This window comes from Rhododendron vialii, chromosome 4a (assembly GCF_030253575.1).
Source record: "Rhododendron vialii isolate Sample 1 chromosome 4a, ASM3025357v1".
NCBI classification, from domain to species: domain Eukaryota; kingdom Viridiplantae; phylum Streptophyta; class Magnoliopsida; order Ericales; family Ericaceae; genus Rhododendron; species Rhododendron vialii.
Window position 1 is genome coordinate 29,531,118 of NC_080560.1, and position 22,200 is coordinate 29,553,317.

Below are 22,200 nucleotides of genomic sequence, written 5' to 3' on the forward strand. Positions count from 1 at the left end.
TAAGTATGACGGAAATTGCTGACATCATCCATTACATCTATGATACTACCCATTTTACCCTTGAGTCAACAATTTTGCTTAAGCCATTTCAAAATATAAATTAATATAAAATTACTTTTATCTTCAAACTAACCAATACTAAGTTTTGATGAAGCTTTAGGAAAAAATTTAAACTTTTTTTTAAGCCATTATATTTGTATAATGTAAAAAAGAATTAGTTTCCCTTTCTCTTTAATGAAACTTCAAGATTTTTGTAAATACCCATATCTTTATTTGTATTTACTTATAAATATCATGACATATTATATATACTAGCGAATGCCCATGCCTGAAGGCACGGGTCGAACAATGAGCAAAGGGAGTACACGTTGGGAACAAAGTAAATTGCAGTATATGAGCAAAAAATGGATAGGAACAAAGTAAAATACGGTATATGTGCAGGACAATCGAGGTGCAAAAAATATGCAAGTAGGTCAAAAATTTCCAAAATCCATAAATCACCCAACACACGTAATAAAAATTAACTACTGTCAAACCAAATATATATTTGTAAAACTTAACCTATCAAATAAAATGTTGTTATGAAATTTCCAATATCTTAAAAAGCTCTTATCACGACGACCCCGTTATCCCTTTGCCAGTCCTCGACATTCCTACATAAATAAGATTAAGAATTATTAAAGTCATCACAAAATATGAACCGACAATAAAATCAAAAGGACAACTTATCACCTCTACAATCTTTGTAACCATTACATTTGAAAATGTGCCAACACTCTTCTGACCGTGCCTTCAAATGGTCAGCACACGCAAATAAACTCTGGACTCGTGTGCAACATATCAACCCCCGCTCAACGAATCCAACTATGCAGAACACAATAACCCAAACATATTCATTGACCTGTTTAGCTTGAATCAGCAAATAAAGAACACTTAATTTTTCAATCCCTACCAATTGTATCGGTGCCTTAAGACATAACACAATACGTTCACAACACATTCTCAACAAATGAGCCCATGCCATAAGTCACTTATTAAAAAGTATTAACCTGATATAAAAGTTTCTTGTACTATCAACAATACAATTGCTTACTCTTAATCAAAAATATTACTTAGGGAATCAAAACCGTTTTGAAGCAGCTATTCAAATCACAAACATTCACTAAGTCAATCAAAAGAGAATTTGTCACTAAAGACTATCGAATTCAGTACATAGAGGGGCCAACCCACCAAAATTCGAAGCCACCATAGTTGATGTAGACCTTAAATGCTACCAACAAAAAAGTTAGTATGGTAGCCAACACTATGAAAAGAAGAAGATAAAATGGGAGTCATTCGGAAGAGGATAGCCAACAGTATGACCTCCACCACCACCTTCCATCTCTGGATACCTGCATATTAAATCTAAATGTTGGCGCAACATGATTGAATAGGATCATTCAATTTTTGTTTAGAAAAAATCTTTTGTTCAGAAACACATTAAAAAACACTACCAAGAATACTTCTCCTTCAACTCTAAGTGCTCCCTCAAAAAGCACGATCATCACCTCCTTCCTACTACCATAGAAAGTAAAAAGCAATTCATCAAAAATAATTAGGAACTGTAGCGGAAATTGAAAATAAGTAAAGAGCTATGGACACAATGTTATAGAATCTTATGAAATGAATGTAAACTCGCATTTTCCGAAGATTTTATATTTGCTCTAATATGACCAAGGACACAACAAATGAATTTTACTACACCACAAATCTTTTAATATTTATAATTCACTTTGTGGTATCCCCGGCTTGTCCCACCATTAAAAATATTAAAATCTAATGGACACGTACGTGTTCTCGACATGCTGCGTGTCTAAGGAGTGTCTAACACAAATGTGGCGATCTTTAAGAATGTTAGTGTTGGATAGAGTTTCACCAAACCAAATTAGGTACCTACACCAGTAAACCTGGTACTTCCCACAACCTATTCCACTAAGCCATACCCCACAAATACACAGAATTTGGTTTTTAGTAGGTTAACCATGAACTTCTTCACATCACTACCGATGGCATTGCGCATGAAAACCATAAGAAACGTCCAAAAAGACCAATTAATGTCCATGTTTATGAAGCACCAATAATAGGCCTGAAGAAAAATATTACAAATGTCCTGAATCCTGATATAGGGAAAAAGGTCCCAATATAGGATCATACCAATTCAAGATTTTACATCTTGAATCTTATTGATTATGAACATGTGCGAAGCATAAATGACTATGGTGCCTTGGTTGTGATGTAAAAAACAGGTCGAGTACACATGGTAAACACAATCAAACCTTCATGGCTTCATCCAAGTGCCAAATGACCCTGGAAAAATTTGAGATCTCATACTCTAATTTTCTAGTAAGTACACAAATTTAGGCATATCCTAGATCCACTACACCACTTCGTAAAACCTTTTTGATAGAAATGAAACCCTTTTTATATTGGAGGTATATTCACAACTTCTTTTTTTATAAGCTTGGTGTCATCACAAAAAAATTAGCCTGTAAAATTAGCCTGTACAGCATAGTTTGAGTTTCTAATTCTACAAAAGTAGGAAACAAAAAGTAAGGAAAACAATGACAGCATAGATTTGAATAGCTTGGGGGCTTGGGCCACTATGAATCAATTTTATCAATTATTAGCTTTAGGCGACTAACCCTTGCATATATAAATTTCAAGTAATTTTCCTGCTTGGGCACAACCTCATGGTTGATTTCTCCTAGCAACTATAGTTACTAAACCTTGCCTATGGTACCACCAAAACAATAAACCTTGACAAAAAAGAAAGCAAATCAAAGCTTTATCTTTACCTCTTAGGAATTGTGTATAGTCATCAGAATTTGGAAAGAACAATGAAGATGGCTTACTATAGAAGTCATCTATGACCATTTCAAATCCAAAATTACAAAAAAAGTAAACTAACACAAAATCATAATTTAGATAAACAAAAAGCATCTCTCTAGCTATATGCCTGATGAGGGTTTTAATTGTTACCATCACAAAGATTCTTCAAGAAATTAATAGTTGCACCAGGTCCTGTCAGTTTGTCTTGGTTAAAAGAGAGAGAGATACCCTTCCTCACACCATTCTGTATGTCAAACATTTAGCCAAACCGACAGTTGGGAATAAAAGCTGCACATAATTAAAAATTGGCACAATCTGGAATATAACGATCAAGGTGACCAAAAAAAAGTTCAAAAATACAGATGGCAACAATCAAGAAACTTACCTTCATAGGAGCTTCGGAAGATTTCGCAACACTAACCATCACAGGAGTAAAGAAAATCCAGAGAATATTTATTTTCGCAGAAAAAGAATCAGAATAAAGAACTAAGAGCTTCACTTTGCTCTTAGTTACATGTGCTCATTTGATATGTCTCATTATTTTCAAGGACGAAGCATAGCAAAACTAAGAGCTTTACTTTTTCCAGCAAGGGGTAAAGTTGTTCAACTATTTGCGCAGATGGAAAGCTATAATCTTTAACAAAATCCATATGAAACCCATTTGTTTACCAATGATGGTGGGAGAGTTGTTACCTTTGACCTCGGTTGTTCCCGCGACTTGGGTGAGCGCAATGTTCGATTGGCCACAATTGGTGGTGCTCGGAAAGAGAAGAAATCCCTTGGAGAGAGAAACCCTAACCTGAGAAGCACTCGTACCTATGACAACATGAATAACATATGTAATCAGTGTCTATCGATCTATGCCATGGGAATGAACAAAGCCTAAACTCGTAGTTTTTATAGTGAAAGATGCGAATCATATACTGAGATTTCAAACCTTTTGAGGTGAAGATCATATGATGAGATAACTATACTAACTTATTATTGACTGTCAACCAAATCGGCAACAACTAACCAATTATCGTTTCCAAACAAAGTAGAATTAGCACTGCAAAACAAAAACGATACCTGAATCCAATCACGATTTAGCAAGGAAGGCTACCCACCTATACTATTACATACCCTGCAACATAGAGAAGACAGGTCAACACTACAACCACAACCATACTTGGTTACTTAACCTACTCCAATGATACGTCCAAAAGTAAAGCATCCACAATTCATACAATCAATCAGTATGGCTATTTTCTCCCCCCTATTTTTAGGGTTTTTAAACTATGGCATACAATTCAAATTCAACCGGAATGCTTACCACATGCAACCCTTCTGCTAGGATTTTAGTACTTCTGTTTAATCCATGGCCATCTGGAAGAAGAAAAATAAGAATTAGTCAACCATATAAAGGCTGCATTATGAATGGGAACCACCATCTCGTTTTATCATACAACGTTCAAGCTCTTTTGAGCCTAATTGAGAAATTTGGCCTATGGAGAACCCACATTGCTAAGCCTAACACAATTTACAATTTTACACCTTTTTCGTATTTGCTTATTTTTCTTCAAGTTGTTTCTATCAAGAAGACTGGTGCAGAAATTTCATTGAAAACCAAAAGAAATGAACAATTTTTTGAACCCTATTTGCTTAGATAACCCAAACTATCATACCAAAAACGAACCACGCCACAAAGCCACATAATCATACCAGAAACAAAACAATTAACAAAAAGTTGAAGGAAAATGTAACGCCCCGAATTTTGGGTACGTTAAGAAGACAATTTATTGATAAAATCTGTAACGCCCTGAATTTTGGGTACGTTAAGAAGACATTTTATTGATAACCTCAAAATAGAGTCTGGCTCTTATTACAACAAATACTCCTACAAGAGTTCAATATTTACAAAAATGAAGGGGGTTCTACGGTTCCTAACTACAGCTCCTCAGCTCCTCCATTCTTGCCAGCTCCTCAGCTCCAAAAGCCTCCACGGTGAACTGCTTATCCTGATTATCTACAAAATCTGACACATTATACCGGCGTCGCCACCCATATAATATGTCAGGGTCACCAAAAGGCAACACCGTGAGCTACAAAGCTCAGCAGAGTAATCCCATACCCGCTAACCCATAACTTATAAACAAGCTATAATACAACATCAATTTCCACATGATAAGTATATACACAGTTAATCAATGACACATCCACATTCATTAATCAACTATCGTTGGTGTCCAAGAGTTTCGTGTTTCTCCTACGCGACTCATCGTAGACCATGTCAACATTTTCATTTACAAAACAATCTTTCAAAAACCATTTGTTTAACACAAAAACATTTGCATTGGCTCCGTACCGCGGATAACCAAGCTACACACCCAACCTTTTTAAAATCATTAGCATTGGCTCCGTACCGCGGATAACCAAGCCACACACTTTCAAAATCATTTGCATTGGCTCCGTACCGCGGATAACCAAGCTACACACCCAACCTTGGTTCCGCCGCGCCGGGTTCCCAAGTATCCTCACAATGGTTCCGCCGCGCCGGGTTCCCATTGGCACACAAAAATATTTGCATTGGCTCCGTACCGCGGATAACCAAGCATACACACCCAACCTTGGTTCCGCCGCGCCGGGTTCCCAAGTATCCTCACAATGGTTCCGCCGCGCCGGGTTCCCATTGGCACACAAAAAATATTTGCATTGGCTCCGTACCGCGGATGACCAAGCATACACACCCAACCTCGGTTCCGCCGCGCCGGGTTCCCGAGTATCCTCACAATGGTTCCGCCGCGCCGGGTTCCCATTGGCACACAAAAAATATTTGCATTGGCTCCGTACCGCGGATAACCAAGCATACACACCCAACCTTGGTTCCGCCGCGCCGGGTTCCCAAGTATCCTCACAATGGTTCCGCCGCGCCGGGTTCCCATTGGCACACAATTGCATTGGCTCCTCTCCGCGGATAACCAAGCCATACCTCACCATGGTTCCGCCGGTCCGGGTTCCCATGGGAACGCACACAACCTCACAATGGTTCCGCTATTCCGGATCTCCATTGGAACACACACAACCTCACAATGGTTCCGCTTTTCCCGGATCCCATTGGAACACACACAACCTCACAATGGTTCCGCTATTCCGGATCTCCATTGGAACACACACAACCTCACAATGGTTCCGCTTTTCCCGGATTCCCATTGGAACGCACACAAAACACACACCACACAATGGGCTACCACGTCCGGCCACATTGTGGTTTTCACAATCCACGCAATGGGCTACCAAGTCCGGCCACATTACGAGTTTTCATACACACAACGGGCTACCAAGTCCGGCCACGTTGCGGTTTTCAAAACATTTCAAAAACCTTTTCAAATGTCTCTTTTATACACGCACACAACTCACATAATGTCACCCAAAACCGGTCATTATGTTGTTTCAAAAATATTTCCTTCCTCGGAGAACATTTCTTTTATTAATCACACCCTAGGTGTCATGTTTCTACTTTCTCGGTTCTCGTGTCTCGTTTACATTCAAAGACTCCGCGGTAGGACATGAATCTTTCTAACAAGATCATCCAATTCTATATTACTTTAACACGCTCAATCACTACTTATAGCATAACGCCACATATACGGACGCCTTTGGAGTGTATCACTTATGCTTTATTCAAAGCACAACGCCACATGTACGGACGTCTTTGGAGTGAAATCACTTATGCTTTATCACATACCACAAGTAATACAAGCAACTCATATACGCATATTCATAACTATCTTAAAGATCAAAATACGAATACTTCTAATCAAACGATAAGTACGTAAATAAAGATAACCTACTTTGTATTTGAGTAAGTAAATACATAGGGAGTAAGTAAGGATTTCCTTACAGTTCTTCTAGGCGGTAGTCGGCTACGGAAAGTACGTCGGCTACGGAAAGTACGTCGGTGGTCGGGCGGAGTAACTTCCTACGGTGGTCTCCGGTAGCTTCGAAAGAGAAAGGTTTCTCTCGAAACTTCTATTTGACTAACACTACTACTACTTTTGGATCGAGAGGGTGGTCGAGTGGCGGTCTAGTGGCGGCCTAGGTTGAGTTTCTTGAAGAACTCAAGAACTACACAAGAACAAAGAAAGAACAAAGGAATTTCTAGAGAGAGAAGTTGTAGAATGGGAGGTGTGAGTTCAATGCTTGGAATGGGGTCCTATTTATAGGAAAAATCTTGGCCCTCTCCTCCCTCTCATGGCCGGCCCCCCCTCTCTCTCTTTCTACCTCAAATTTTGACACATGTCATGCACTTATGGAAGATCAAAGGCTAAACCCTAGGTTTGCATGGCTAAGATTGTCCTTGGATGGGATTATGGGAGATTTGGTTGGAAGATTTGGAGACAAAGGTACAAGATTTGTTTTGAACAAATCTTAAAAGTACAAATGGGAGTTAAGTTTGGTTAGGAGAAAGATTCTCCAAAGATGAAGAAAAGATCAAGGAATGATCATGGAAGGTCATGCAAGGTACAATCCCATCTTCCTCTTTCTTTCCTCCTCTCTCTCTCTCTCTCTCTCTCTCTCTCTCTCTCCCTAGTACACACACACACACACACATATATATATATACATATAAAAGTACAAGCAACAATAAACAATGGGTACCTTTGGTACTAGGGTCAAGGAAACTTAAAGGCTAAGTTTCTCCTACTAACAAATAAATAAGCACATGTCACTTTAAATAAATAAACTAGGGTACTTTTAAGAATATTAGGCCTTAAAGGCTACAAGGCTACTAAGTACTTTCAAATTAAAATATGGGTACTTCATCACATGGGTTTTAAGAAAAAAGACTAGTTTAATAAGCCCATGTACTTGGTGAAAGAATAACTCTATTACCCAATGGATAATAAATACCCTAACGGTTATCGTCCAATGGATAATAAGGTACGAGTACTTTAAATCATAATTTAAGTCTTTTAAAAGACTACATGTCCTTTTGAAATTTACCCATGCTTATATATAAATGTACTTGCCAAATAAAATAAAGGAAAGGCTTTTGTCCAATGGGTAAAGATTAACCTAACGGTTATTGTCCAATGGTCCAAGGTTACTTGGGTACTTTTATTAGAAAAAATAATCAAAAGTACTTTTCAAAATAATTATAAAAGTCTATTCAAGCACTTTGCTCAAAACCCCTTTAATATAAAGAATTGGGTTTCTATTATCCAATGGATAATAGTTCCCCTAACTTTTATTGTCCAAAGGACAAAGAATAAAACCAAATTAATAAAAAGAAATAAATAAGTAATTTCTAGGGTTTGAAAAGTTTGACTAGTCACATCAACTTTATTGGAAGGTTTTCTAGTCACATCGGTACTTTATTTGATCAAAAGACTTTATTACCCAATGGTTACTAACTTCCCTAGCGGTTATTACCCAATGGATAACAGTTTCCCTTGCGGTTAATAACCATTGGACAAAAGAATACAAGTATCTTTTATTAAAATAAAATTTTGAAAAGACTACATGTACTTTTATATTAAAAAGTTTATTATCCAATGGACAAAAATTACCCTTGTGGTTATTAACCAATGGATAATGGAGGGGTGGAAGAATCCCCAATAAACAATGCATATAAGTACTTTGCACATGTTTTTATAAACCATTAAAATATTATATCTAGTACTTTACCAAAATATTTAAATGGGGGGCCTATTGTCCAATGGACAAAGATTACCCTAACCATTATGGACCAAAGGGTAAAGGCAAAGGTTCAAAAGGTCCAAAGGGTTCAAAAGGTCCCACTAGTAACTAGGTAAGTTGGTTGCTTGGTTCCTCCAAGTAGTCGGTTGAAAACTAACTAAATTGGTCACGTAGGTTTTTCTAGTCAAGAGTTTAACCAATGACCAAAAAAATCTAACTACGACGGAAATTAATAAGCAATCATATAGTCACACAAGAGAAAAATAAGTAATTCAAATAAAATTCAAATTTTTAACGAAATTTTTATTGACCAAAATTCAGGGTCGTTACAATCTATCCCCCTTAAAACAATTTCGTCCCCGAAATTGGCGCGCGACTACAGATTAGGCTAAGTCACTAGACCGATCTCGGAATCATCGACTATCCCCCTTAAAAAGAATCGAGTAGGTCACCATCAATCGAATTAAGCCTCATCACTTGCTTAACGAGATGGGGTTGAAGTTGCTTCTACCGTCGAACAGCTTGCCTCGTCGTACGCCTTCGGTAAGGTCTCCACCATAAATACCAACGCCAAATGCAGAACCTCTACCAAATCGTCATGCGGACTAGCATCCCACAAGCATTCCTAATACATCCTTGTTGAACCCTCATGCTCCTTGATATTACATCTATTTCCAAAAGTAGGAAACAATGGGTCCATCCTTTATAATCGTAAGGCATAAGCTCTCCATTGGACATCAGTAAGCAAGCCCTACGATACTCTTCAGTATTTGCAAAGGCATTGAAAGAACCTTTGCAGTCCCGAGAAAATAAGACCTTGGCAGCGTCGACTTCTAGCGGCTGCTTCCAATCCAGTACTACTTTGACCTTGATTCCATCCTTGGATACCACGTGCCCCAAGAACTTAACCACTTCTGGCCAGAACTTGTCTTGGCGTAAAGTTAGCTATCTCAGAGTACTCGTAGTACCATCCGAAAGTGTCCTTCGTGCTTCTCTTGATAAGTCATCGAGCCTTGGCAATAGATACCGGTTCTTGATGGTGACTTGATTTAGCTCTCTATATAGTCGAAGCGTGCCTTCTTTCTTCTTCTCGAACGATGTCGGTGCTTCCCATGGTAACGTACTCGGTCTAGTAAATCCTTTGTACATCAGTTCCTTCGATTGGGTCTCGAGCTCCTTGAGTTCAGCAGGGCCATTTGGTATGGCGCCATAGAAATTGGTGCCGTTCCTGGCTGAAGTTCTATAGAGAAGTCTATTTCTCCTTAAGGCAATAAGCCAGGAAGTTCTTCAGGGAAAACATCGGCATACTCGTACACGATGTGTGGAAATCCCACTTCCATTCTATTGGCTTCCTCCAATTGGAGACTAGCGAGCCATCCAAATAGTTGGTTCTTCCATCTGATACCAAGTTGTGGATTCTGCTACCTCGATCTTTTTGTCGCCGAACTTGTTGTCCGTCTATCCCCCTTAAAAGGAATCGAGTCCCTTCTAGGGTATAAGCTGTCACCATTCTTCTGATGGCAGTCTACGATCGCTTGACGTGCAGATCGCCGGTCCAACCTCAGGATTACGTCGAAAATCCGCCATGTTGATCACTCGAAGGTCGCAAGTTAGGCACAGGTCGGCTACTCCTAATTTGCACTCTCGACGCACTAGACTAACAGCTATACTCCCTTTAGCAGGTACGTGGCCAAGGCCACACGATCTCCATCCTGGGTAACTCCGAAGGTGCTGATGATCATCTTGACCTCATTCAGCCACGTCTCGTCTACGATAGGGTTGGTGTCTCCGTGAAAGGTCGAAGGTCGACGTTTGTAGAACTCGTTCATCGCTCGGGCTCGGGTCATAGGTTCGTCGTCGTGGTTTTGGTTTTGGCGGTTGGCGTTCAAAGCAGCTATGAACGATTGCACGATCCGGGTTAGGTCGGGGTTCGCGTGGAAGGATTCTCCGTTATCGTATCCTAATCCGCGGCGCGTATTAACAATCTACGAAGGAAAATCGAAGGGGGTTTTTGTTTACTAAAACAAATTTTCTTTTTGCAAATGGTCTAACTTTCAAAAGCCAAAGGTAGTTTAACAAATAGTATGCAACGGTACTCTTTAAAAAAATAAAGCAGGTTTTTCATAGATAAGAACATCATTCAATCATAAGCGTAGAATTACAAACATAACATAGAGTTCTACTATAAAACAAATAGATTAGAACACGATTTCCTACTACAAGCTGAGATGGTCCTAATCCTTATCATCCTATATCCCGAAGGATTACAACGATTACTAGTTTTATTCTATGCACGCCTAAGCAATCTCCTTGGCCTTTACTGATCTTCTAGGGCCTCGTCCTCCTCGAGATTCACCTAACAGATTTTCCTCCTCGGTTACCTCATTGGCGTCCTTATCGCCATCAATTTCTTCCTCCTTAACTCCAACCTCAAAGTTCTCCATCGGGGGTAAAACACCGAAATACTCATGGTAAGCAAACATGATAGGAAACATCACAGGGAACCAAGGGTCCACTTCAACGGGAATAGGGGTATTCTGCTGCACTCTTTGGAAATCTCTCTTTTCCTTAAGTACTGCGGCAATAAAGGCAGGATCTTCCAACATTTGTGCTGTCAGGATTTCTATGGTATTTCTGGGTTGATAGGCTTCGGCTAAAAGATCAACCAGACGTTTCATCTACAAGAAAAAGTGTCAACTTCAATTAGGAAAATTTTAGGACAGGGTTTTGCTAATACTAAGAAAACTTTCGAGTTTCTAAGTTCCACATTCGACTCTTGATTTAAGTCATCATCCAATTGTTCGGGAATTCCCAGGTCAGCGGTACTGCCAATTTCCGCGCCTTGGTTCAATCCGAGGATTGTTTTGACAGAATTCCACCCAATTAGGGACGGTAAACTTAAACTCAATTCACGTTCGTGCAACGGTCAAACTTATCTCGTGGTTTTACCCATTCTACCCATGGCCGAGGTTTTGAACCTAAAGCTCTGATACCAAGTTGTAACGCCCCGAATTTTGGGTACGTTAAGAAGACAATTTATTGATAAAATCTGTAACGCCCTGAATTTTGGGTACGTTAAGAAGACATTTTATTGATAACCTCAAAATAGAGTCTGGCTCTTATTACAACAAATACTCCTACAAGAGTTCAATATTTACAAAAATGAAGGGGGTTCTACGGTTCCTAACTACAGCTCCTCAGCTCCTCCATTCTTGCCAGCTCCTCAGCTCCAAAAGCCTCCACGGTGAACTGCTTATCCTGATTATCTACAAAATCTGACACATTATACCGGCGTCGCCACCCATATAATATGTCAGGGTCACCAAAAGGCAACACCGTGAGCTACAAAGCTCAGCAGAGTAATCACATACCCGCTAACCCATAACTTATAAACAAGCTATAATACAACATCAATTTCCACATGATAAGTATATACACAGTTAATCAATGACACATCCACATTCATTAATCAACTATCGTTGGTGTCCAAGAGTTTCGTGTTTCTCCTACGCGACTCATCGTAGACCGTGTCAACATTTTCATTTACAAAACAATCTTTCAAAAACCATTTGTTTAACACAAAAACATTTGCATTGGCTCCGTACCGCGGATAACCAAGCTACACACCCAACCTTTTTAAAATCATTAGCATTGGCTCCGTACCGCGGATAACCAAGCCACACACTTTCAAAATCATTTGCATTGGCTCCGTACCGCGGATAACCAAGCTACACACCCAACCTTGGTTCCGCCGCGCCGGGTTCCCAAGTATCCTCACAATGGTTCCGCCGCGCCGGGTTCCCATTGGCACACAAAAATATTTGCATTGGCTCCGTACCGCGGATAACCAAGCATACACACCCAACCTTGGTTCCGCCGCGCCGGGTTCCCAAGTATCCTCACAATGGTTCCGCCGCGCCGGGTTCCCATTGGCACATAAAAAATATTTGCATTGGCTCCGTACCGCGGATGACCAAGCATACACACCCAACCTCGGTTCCGCCGCGCCGGGTTCCCGAGTATCCTCACAATGGTTCCGCCGCGCCGGGTTCCCATTGGCACACAAAAAATATTTGCATTGGCTCCGTACCGCGGATAACCAAGCATACACACCCAACCTTGGTTCCGCCGCGCCGGGTTCCCAAGTATCCTCACAATGGTTCCGCCGCGCCGGGTTCCCATTGGCACACAATTGCATTGGCTCCTCTCCGCGGATAACCAAGCCATACCTCACCATGGTTCCGCCGGTCCGGGTTCCCATGGGAACGCACACAACCTCACAATGGTTCCGCTATTCCGGATCTCCATTGGAACACACACAACCTCACAATGGTTCCGCTTTTCCCGGATCCCATTGGAACACACACAACCTCACAATGGTTCCGCTATTCCGGATCTCCATTGGAACACACACAACCTCACAATGGTTCCGCTTTTCCCGGATTCCCATTGGAACGCACACAAAACACACACCACACAATGGGCTACCACGTCCGGCCACATTGTGGTTTTCACAATCCACGCAATGGGCTACCAAGTCCGGCCACATTACGAGTTTTCATACACACAACGGGCTACCAAGTCCGGCCACGTTGCGGTTTTCAAAACATTTCAAAAACCTTTTCAAATGTCTCTTTTATACACGCACACAACTCACATAATGTCACCCAAAACCGGTCATTATGTTGTTTCAAAAATATTTCCTTCCTCGGAGAACATTTCTTTTATTAATCACACCCTAGGTGTCATGTTTCTACTTTCTCGGTTCTCGTGTCTCGTTTACATTCAAAGACTCCGCGGTAGGACATGAATCTTTCTAACAAGATCATCCAATTCTATATTACTTTAACACGCTCAATCACTACTTATAGCATAACGCCACATATACGGACGCCTTTGGAGTGTATCACTTATGCTTTATTCAAAGCACAACGCCACATGTACGGACGTCTTTGGAGTGAAATCACTTATGCTTTATCACATACCACAAGTAATACAAGCAACTCATATACGCATATTCATAACTATCTTAAAGATCAAAATACGAATACTTCTAATCAAACGATAAGTACGTAAATAAAGATAACCTACTTTGTATTTGAGTAAGTAAATACATAGGGAGTAAGTAAGGATTTCCTTACAGTTCTTCTAGGCGGTAGTCGGCTACGGAAAGTACGTCGGCTACGGAAAGTACGTCGGTGGTCGGGCGGAGTAACTTCCTACGGTGGTCTCCGGTAGCTTCGAAAGAGAAAGGTTTCTCTCGAAACTTCTATTTGACTAACACTACTACTACTTTTGGATCGAGAGGGTGGTCGAGTGGCGGTCTAGTGGCGGCCTAGGTTGAGTTTCTTGAAGAACTCAAGAACTACACAAGAACAAAGAAAGAACAAAGGAATTTCTAGAGAGAGAAGTTGTAGAATGGGAGGTGTGAGTTCAATGCTTGGAATGGGGTCCTATTTATAGGAAAAATCTTGGCCCTCTCCTCCCTCTCATGGCCGGCCCCCCCTCTCTCTCTTTCTACCTCAAATTTTGACACATGTCATGCACTTATGGAAGATCAAAGGCTAAACCCTAGGTTTGCATGGCTAAGATTGTCCTTGGATGGGATTATGGGAGATTTGGTTGGAAGATTTGGAGACAAAGGTACAAGATTTGTTTTGAACAAATCTTAAAAGTACAAATGGGAGTTAAGTTTGGTTAGGAGAAAGATTCTCCAAAGATGAAGAAAAGATCAAGGAATGATCATGGAAGGTCATGCAAGGTACAATCCCATCTTCCTCTTTCTTTCCTCCTCTCTCTCTCTCTCTCTCTCTCTCTCTCTCTCTCCCTAGTACACACACACACACACACATATATATATATACATATAAAAGTACAAGCAACAATAAACAATGGGTACCTTTGGTACTAGGGTCAAGGAAACTTAAAGGCTAAGTTTCTCCTACTAACAAATAAATAAGCACATGTCACTTTAAATAAATAAACTAGGGTACTTTTAAGAATATTAGGCCTTAAAGGCTACAAGGCTACTAAGTACTTTCAAATTAAAATATGGGTACTTCATCACATGGGTTTTAAGAAAAAAGACTAGTTTAATAAGCCCATGTACTTGGTGAAAGAATAACTCTATTACCCAATGGATAATAAATACCCTAACGGTTATCGTCCAATGGATAATAAGGTACGAGTACTTTAAATCATAATTTAAGTCTTTTAAAAGACTACATGTCCTTTTGAAATTTACCCATGCTTATATATAAATGTACTTGCCAAATAAAATAAAGGAAAGGCTTTTGTCCAATGGGTAAAGATTAACCTAACGGTTATTGTCCAATGGTCCAAGGTTACTTGGGTACTTTTATTAGAAAAAATAATCAAAAGTACTTTTCAAAATAATTATAAAAGTCTATTCAAGCACTTTGCTCAAAACCCCTTTAATATAAAGAATTGGGTTTCTATTATCCAATGGATAATAGTTCCCCTAACTTTTATTGTCCAAAGGACAAAGAATAAAACCAAATTAATAAAAAGAAATAAATAAGTAATTTCTAGGGTTTGAAAAGTTTGACTAGTCACATCAACTTTATTGGAAGGTTTTCTAGTCACATCGGTACTTTATTTGATCAAAAGACTTTATTACCCAATGGTTACTAACTTCCCTAGCGGTTATTACCCAATGGATAACAGTTTCCCTTGCGGTTAATAACCATTGGACAAAAGAATACAAGTATCTTTTATTAAAATAAAATTTTGAAAAGACTACATGTACTTTTATATTAAAAAGTTTATTATCCAATGGACAAAAATTACCCTTGTGGTTATTAACCAATGGATAATGGAGGGGTGGAAGAATCCCCAATAAACAATGCATATAAGTACTTTGCACATGTTTTTATAAACCATTAAAATATTATATCTAGTACTTTACCAAAATATTTAAATGGGGGGCCTATTGTCCAATGGACAAAGATTACCCTAACCATTATGGACCAAAGGGTAAAGGCAAAGGTTCAAAAGGTCCAAAGGGTTCAAAAGGTCCCACTAGTAACTAGGTAAGTTGGTTGCTTGGTTCCTCCAAGTAGTCGGTTGAAAACTAACTAAATTGGTCACGTAGGTTTTTCTAGTCAAGAGTTTAACCAATGACCAAAAAAATCTAACTACGACGGAAATTAATAAGCAATCATATAGTCACACAAGAGAAAAATAAGTAATTCAAATAAAATTCAAATTTTTAACGAAATTTTTATTGACCAAAATTCAGGGTCGTTACAGAAAAAAAAAACTAAAATTCGATGTGATCTACCAAAATGTGCAGATACAACAGATATGTATAAGCCCTCAAAAAACTAAACCCTAAGCAAGACTTTCTTTTGTTACCCCAAAAGCCACAAAAACTAAACCATTTTCAAACACATAAACCAAAATCCTGAAAATCTAAAACCACTATAAAAAAAAAAAAAAAAGAAGAGGAAAATTAAATGCATAGTAGTGCATAAAACTTGGGTAAAGGGTATATAGATCTCAACGTAACTCACCCGTACACTACCCTCGACTCTGTCCTAATCGATTTCCCGATCGATTCGGCCCTCCGATCATACGCTGGAGTTCTTGTGGGTATTGGTAGAAGAAGATGGAACGTTATTAGTGTCTGTTGCAATTGGGTTTGAATCGGGGGGTTTGTGGATTGGCAGGCGACGTCGATCCCTCTGACTGCTGCTTCCCAGTCGAATTCCTGGAGAGAGTTGAGAGAGTAAGGTATGGGAGAGAACAGATATATAGATATGTTTAAAAAAAAAGAAAAAAAGAGGGATTGTAAATGAACTCACATAGTTGAGGGGAATTTGGAAGACGGAGAAGAGGCGTTGATGGGATTTGGAAGACGGAGTGGTCATTCCTAGAGAGGAGAGAGACGATGGAGAATGGATCGGTGGCCGCAGTCTCCTTTTTCTTTTTCTTTTTGAAACAATTCTGACTTTGAAAGCTGATGAGTTGTTGACCTATTTCCGTTCTCTATTTTTGCCACAAAGGTATAAAGTATTTACGGGCATGCCATTTTGTAGAATGGAGGGCGTTGATTTATGTAGAAGGAGGAGATAAATCTGGAGCGTTGGTTGTCTTTTGGATTCAAACACAGCTCTGTTTTATTATATAGATATATATGTGTGTGTGTGTGTTAATTGAAATTCTTGTCCTAAATATTTTTTTCTTATATGCTAATTTAATGTTTAGCTAGTGAATACATGTTATAAATAATTAATTACTCCTCTAAACTAAATCAATTGTCTAGCTAATAAATATTGAAAAAATTAGTTTTAATGTTATTTTCAATGCTACAATCCTTTGTCTTTCAACCTATAATCATTCCACTATAAAACTAAGTCTCATAGTGATCATTAGTGGGAAAAATAAAAGCAAAAATAAAGTCGTAAGTTTTTTTTTTAATTTTTTTTTAGCTTAGGTCCAATTATGGATTTATCACCATCCAATATTTTTATAAATGTCTAAATTCTTTTATGACTTTTGTCCCTGATACGTGAGTAATTTACAATGTAATTGTAATAAATAAAAATGTGAGAATTTGAATATTATCATTCTTGCTTTTTACTATCATGTAAGTCCTTTTGTTAGTTTTGCGTTTATTTTTTATATAGTTTGATTGAATTATAGGGTTGTGTCAACAAGAGAAATCTAAAAAATATAAAATTATCCTCAAAATCATAAAAAAATTACTAAAGATAAAAGTAATCCTTTGTCCTTATTCAATTTCTTTTGCCATTTTAAAGCTCAAGCACATGTATGATTTATTTTTAGTATCGATTTACTTATTTGGGTGTTAGAATAAAATTTTAGACGCTATAACTATACTTAGCAAAAATAAATACAACATAAATATTTCACTAAATATGAGGGGAGGTATCTATTATTACTAGAAACCTTAGGGGAGGTCAACGAAGGGGTAAAAAAGTAAATTTGCTTTCCCCGTTAAAGTTTTTTAGCTCCTAACTCTGACAAGGGAGGTAAGTGCAATTTTAGAAACCTGAGGGGAGATGTTTGTAATTGTTAGAAACCTTAGGGGAGGTAAGTAAAATTTGCCCCATTAGTTATTGTAATGTCAAGTAATTTTTGTGACCTTGATATATAAGTATTTGCAAGTTTTATATTTGCAATGATTTGTATCTTTTGAAAATATAGCATTTCTAAATGTGAAGGGTCCCAAATTGATTAGTCACCTAGGGCTCCGAAAAACTCAGGGCCGGGCCTACCGTCTACTTGTCTAAATGAGATCATTCGACTTTTTAACCAATACTCCCTCCATCCTTTTTTTTTTGTCCAGTATTCCATTTTGGGCTGTCCCTTAATAAGTGTCCATTTTGTAAAGTTAGGGGGGTAAAAGTTGGTTTATTGTCTATTTTGTCCCTAAAAGTAGATTTTATTTTGAAAAGTTAGTGAGTAAAAGTGTAATGATGATGGATAAGTAGGGAAAGTGGAGAAAAAAGTTGATGTGAAAGGTGTAATGATGATGTCTTTTTAATAAGTTGAAGTTACGAAACAGGACACTTAAAAAGGGATGAAGGGAGTAGAAGATTAGGTCAGCCAAATACACTTTTGATATTAAAATCATCTCCAGTACCAATGTAGCTGTAGGCCATTGCCTACCGCGGGAATCTGATACCAATCACTGCATCTTAGTCAATACGAGTAGTTGATATTGATCGATTCAATACTTAAATGGATAAAATTTTATATTGTAGATTCATATAGAGTACATATCCGAGAGCCTTCAAAAATATATTACTTTGTTATATGATACAACTGTAATACGGTAATGTATTTTTGGTCTTCGGGGGTGCTTGCATGGAGCTTTTTCACATGGTATATTGTGATTTTCAGATTATTCGCGTTCGGGAGTAAATCTTGATAATGCATTTAACGATAATGGATTTTGGAATTTGAGACATAAAGTCACATAGCACAAGTTAATTACAATGATATTTATACAACAAACAAGCATGGCCCATTTCTAGTTTTTTCATATGTTCGAAGTTTATTAAGTAGTTGCAGTATTTTCCTCTATTTGGGATGTATCGAACTCTTATTCATGATCTAATGAAGTTCACTATTAATGCGGGAAAAAGATGGTACGTAGACGTATTGGGTACACTTGAAATGTCTTGTTATTTAAGGGGAGTGATTTTCGCACTCTCCAAATTGTTAGCAATTTGGGCATTTGGAAATTCAGGTTGTTACAATATTAACTGACTTGGCATTGAAGGGAGTTGGCCGGTACCATCCGGTTTCCTTAGTTCTTTCATGTCAGTCTATCAAAGGCATCCAAAACAGCTTCATCATTCATCATCAAATCAAAGATTTGTCTTTGTTTTTTCCTTCTGATTTTTGCATGTTTAATTAGCTTCATTGAAATCACCTCCATAGGTTTACCATTTTCATTTCAATTCAGTTGTAAAATATCGATTAATAGTGTATTGTGTGTACACTCAAAATTCGCTACTACGGAGTATATCATGAGAGTGATAATTTAGTTGGACAATTTACAATTCGTTTTCTGTGGTCAGGTAGCTAGGCCGGTGTTTGATTTGGTCTTTGCAAAGGTTTTTTTTTTTGTTGCTTCATTTATTAACAATTACTATTATTTAATCGCCACACAAAGAGCAAAAGTATGAAAGTTGGCTTATTTATCTTATTTTGTCAGTTTTTTTGTGTGTTGATTTCACGCTTTAGTATATAATTATAGTGGGTGATGTAGAATGAGATTTGGGTTTGATTTGAGTTTGGGTTGGATTGCCTAAGAAATGAAGAAAGAATCATGAAAGTTAAATTATTTCAATCTTTTGAAGGCAACTCGAGAATCCCGTCCATTAAGCTTCAAAAAATCATGTTGATTCCAATTCCAAATTAATACATATTTGAATAGTATATAAGAATATATAATTACGTAATGATGATGGTTAAATTAGGTAGATTAATTGTATAAGTATGAAATTTGAAGTCATTCTTGGGCTAAAAAACTATTTGTAATGGACCTTGCGGTCCAACCAATGAACTTGAGAGATTCTTAATCCTATTTTTTATTAGCTATGCGAATCATTTTCCTTAAGTAAATGTCTATGACTGGCGTCTATTTATTTAAGTGAGATTATTCAATTATTTTAATCAATAAAAAATGAGGTGCCAAACAATCTCAACGTCAAATCATGTCCATTGTGAATGAAGCGGCAGGGCAATGCCTATGGGAATCCAATGCCAATAACTTCATCTTAGTCAGATAATTGATAACAATTCAATAATTAGAAATAAAATAAAGGAAGTTTTTATATTCAATAAGTCTACAGCCCAGGTAAGGTCATCATTCGGCCCGAAGGCCCGCGGTCCGCCCGGCTCATCAGGCTTTTACCTGGTCCGAGCCCGTGAAATGGACGGGCTTGTTTGTATTGGGCGGGTTCGGGCCTATAAATTTTTACTCGGTCCCCTGTAGGCCCGGCCCGTGAGTCCGCCCGTGGTACCGTCCAAAAGCCCGCCCACGGGCCCGCCCATTAGCCCCAAATTCCACAAAATCCTTTCTTTTTTCCCTTGCCCAAGAAATTTAAGCCCACCCGATTTTTGGCCCGCTAGCCCATCAATTGGGCTAACCCATGAGCCAAGCTTGGGCTTCAATTTATAGTAGGTAGCCCAGCCCTCCCGGCCCGCAAAAAAGAAAAAGCCCGATTAGCCTGGCCCGTGGGTGGGCTTGGTAGTGCCTTAGCGGACTGGCCCGGCCCGGCCCGATGATGACCCTTAAGCCCAGGAAACGGACCCATGCCAAAAACCACGTGCTAACGTGGCCTGGGCTCCACGTTAGCTGCAGCAAAAAAAAGTAATAAAAAAAACGAAATTTGGGCTGGAACCAGAGAGAGGAGAGAAAGAAACGAAGAAGAGAAGATCGACAAGAAGAAGAGGATGACGCCATACTCCAAGGTCTCTCCTGCACTGACGCCATACTCGGTTCTTCGTCTCCGTCTCTCCAAAGTCCTCTCTCTCTCTCTCTCTCTCTCTCTCTCTCTCTCGCTGATATACCCCTCATCAATTGTGGTGTTGTATTGCCTCCATATTTTCCGAACACCCAACTCCAGTTTATTGGCTCTATTTATATTTAACTAAAAATCCAGTAAAATTACTGAGGAATAATTGAGTTTAAGCTTTAATTGATCATTTACAACTGTGATATGGGTTTGACATAATTTCATGTAAAATTTGTTCTTTTTTCATCAGGTTTGAGATTTGGATCGCATATTAGAATTTGGGTTTTGTATGCTTGGGTTTTTTTCCTTCCGAAACCATGAGGGAAAAGCTGAGATTTTTATTTTGCGTATGATTTATCGTGTGTCTTGTTTGAGTAAGTTTTTGGTAGAGAGGAACAGCTTGAGGAGGAGATTTTCACGAGATCTATTCTTTGGGGAGGCGATTTTTGTGAAGGGGTGCGTCAGTGGTCGCCAGTGGTGGGGGTGGTCGTCGGTGGTAGTGGTGGTCGCAGGTCTGGTCTAGCGTCTAGGGTTCTTCCTCCTCCTCTCTCCCTCTCTCTCTCTCTCTGCTTGAGGTCGTTCAAACCAGATGTGATCTCAGATGTGAGGGGAGAATGGTAGAAGCGTTTTTTTATTTTTTATATTTTGTTGCACTTGACGTGGGGCCCAGGCCACGTTTTTGGCATGGGTCCATTTCCTGGGTTGTAGACTTATTGTTTTATATTGTAGTTACATTTTAAATTTATTTGGAGTACATATCCGTGAGCCTCCAAAAAATATCGATACATATCTGATACAGATAGGACTCATATTTAGAAACATTTGGGCTTCATATGTTCAAGCAATACTCTGGCCATCACACAAGTTTACCTTTCATCTTCTGAACTTACTTCCCACATCCAAGTTGTGTATTGAAGTCGTACTGACCTTAAAATTCACTTTGAAAATCAAATAATTCGACATTAATTGGAAAATTACTTTTGCTTGGGATATGATAAGACAAAAAAAATGCTGGTAGAAGTGTGTCCAAAATTCAACTATTATAATTGTGCTTTGTTTTCGTCCAGCTAAGATAGCAATTTGCATCCAAATTTACTAACTTAGAAAGCCCAGCCATGCACAGTTCACCAAAATCATACTATTGACGGGAGTTAAAAAATTAAATACTATCTATTGCATGGATTTAATTATGACTAGAATTCATTTAAAAGATGACTTCAAGGGAATGAATGATCTGGGATGGAGCTAGGGAGGGGCCAGTAGGGGCGGTCGCCCCTGCAAAGAAAAAAAAATTAAAACTCTACTATTATATAGAAAAAAAATTCCCTCTAAAAATATATAGAAATTTTTTAGCTCATGGTTGCCCATGTGTAATGAAATTCTTCTCCATCTCTGATGATCAGTCGGTTGAACCAAAAAAAAAAAGCTTCAGAAAAAAAAAAGCTTGAGAAAAACACATAAATTTTAGTTCAAAGTATCTGGTACTTCAAAAATAAAGAAAATTATTAATTTTATTTTATGGACATAGGACTCACAAAAAGGCATAGTTGATTTCAAGCCCATGAGCCAGAAAAGATGAGGTCAATTTATAGTAATTAAGTTCAAAAATCCCCTGTATCTTGTAAATCCCAACCAC

At 38.5% G+C, this 22,200-nt stretch overlaps 1 long non-coding RNA gene across 2 annotated transcripts; it reads right to left on the bottom strand.

Moving 5' to 3' along the window:
• Positions 1 to 776: 776 nt before the first annotated feature.
• Positions 777 to 16,494, bottom strand: LOC131324688 (uncharacterized). 2 transcript variants are annotated; one of them, XR_009199416.1, is made up of 5 exons: positions 16,374 to 16,494; positions 16,083 to 16,279; positions 4,181 to 4,233; positions 3,937 to 3,991; positions 777 to 1,554 (listed from the first exon to the last, which is right to left on the bottom strand). It is a non-coding gene; the product is annotated as an uncharacterized LOC131324688 (long non-coding RNA). The 2 variants fall into 2 exon arrangements; XR_009199415.1 differs by having other exon boundaries at positions 778 to 1,554; positions 16,083 to 16,488.
• Between the last annotated feature and the right edge of the window lie 5,706 nt (positions 16,495 to 22,200).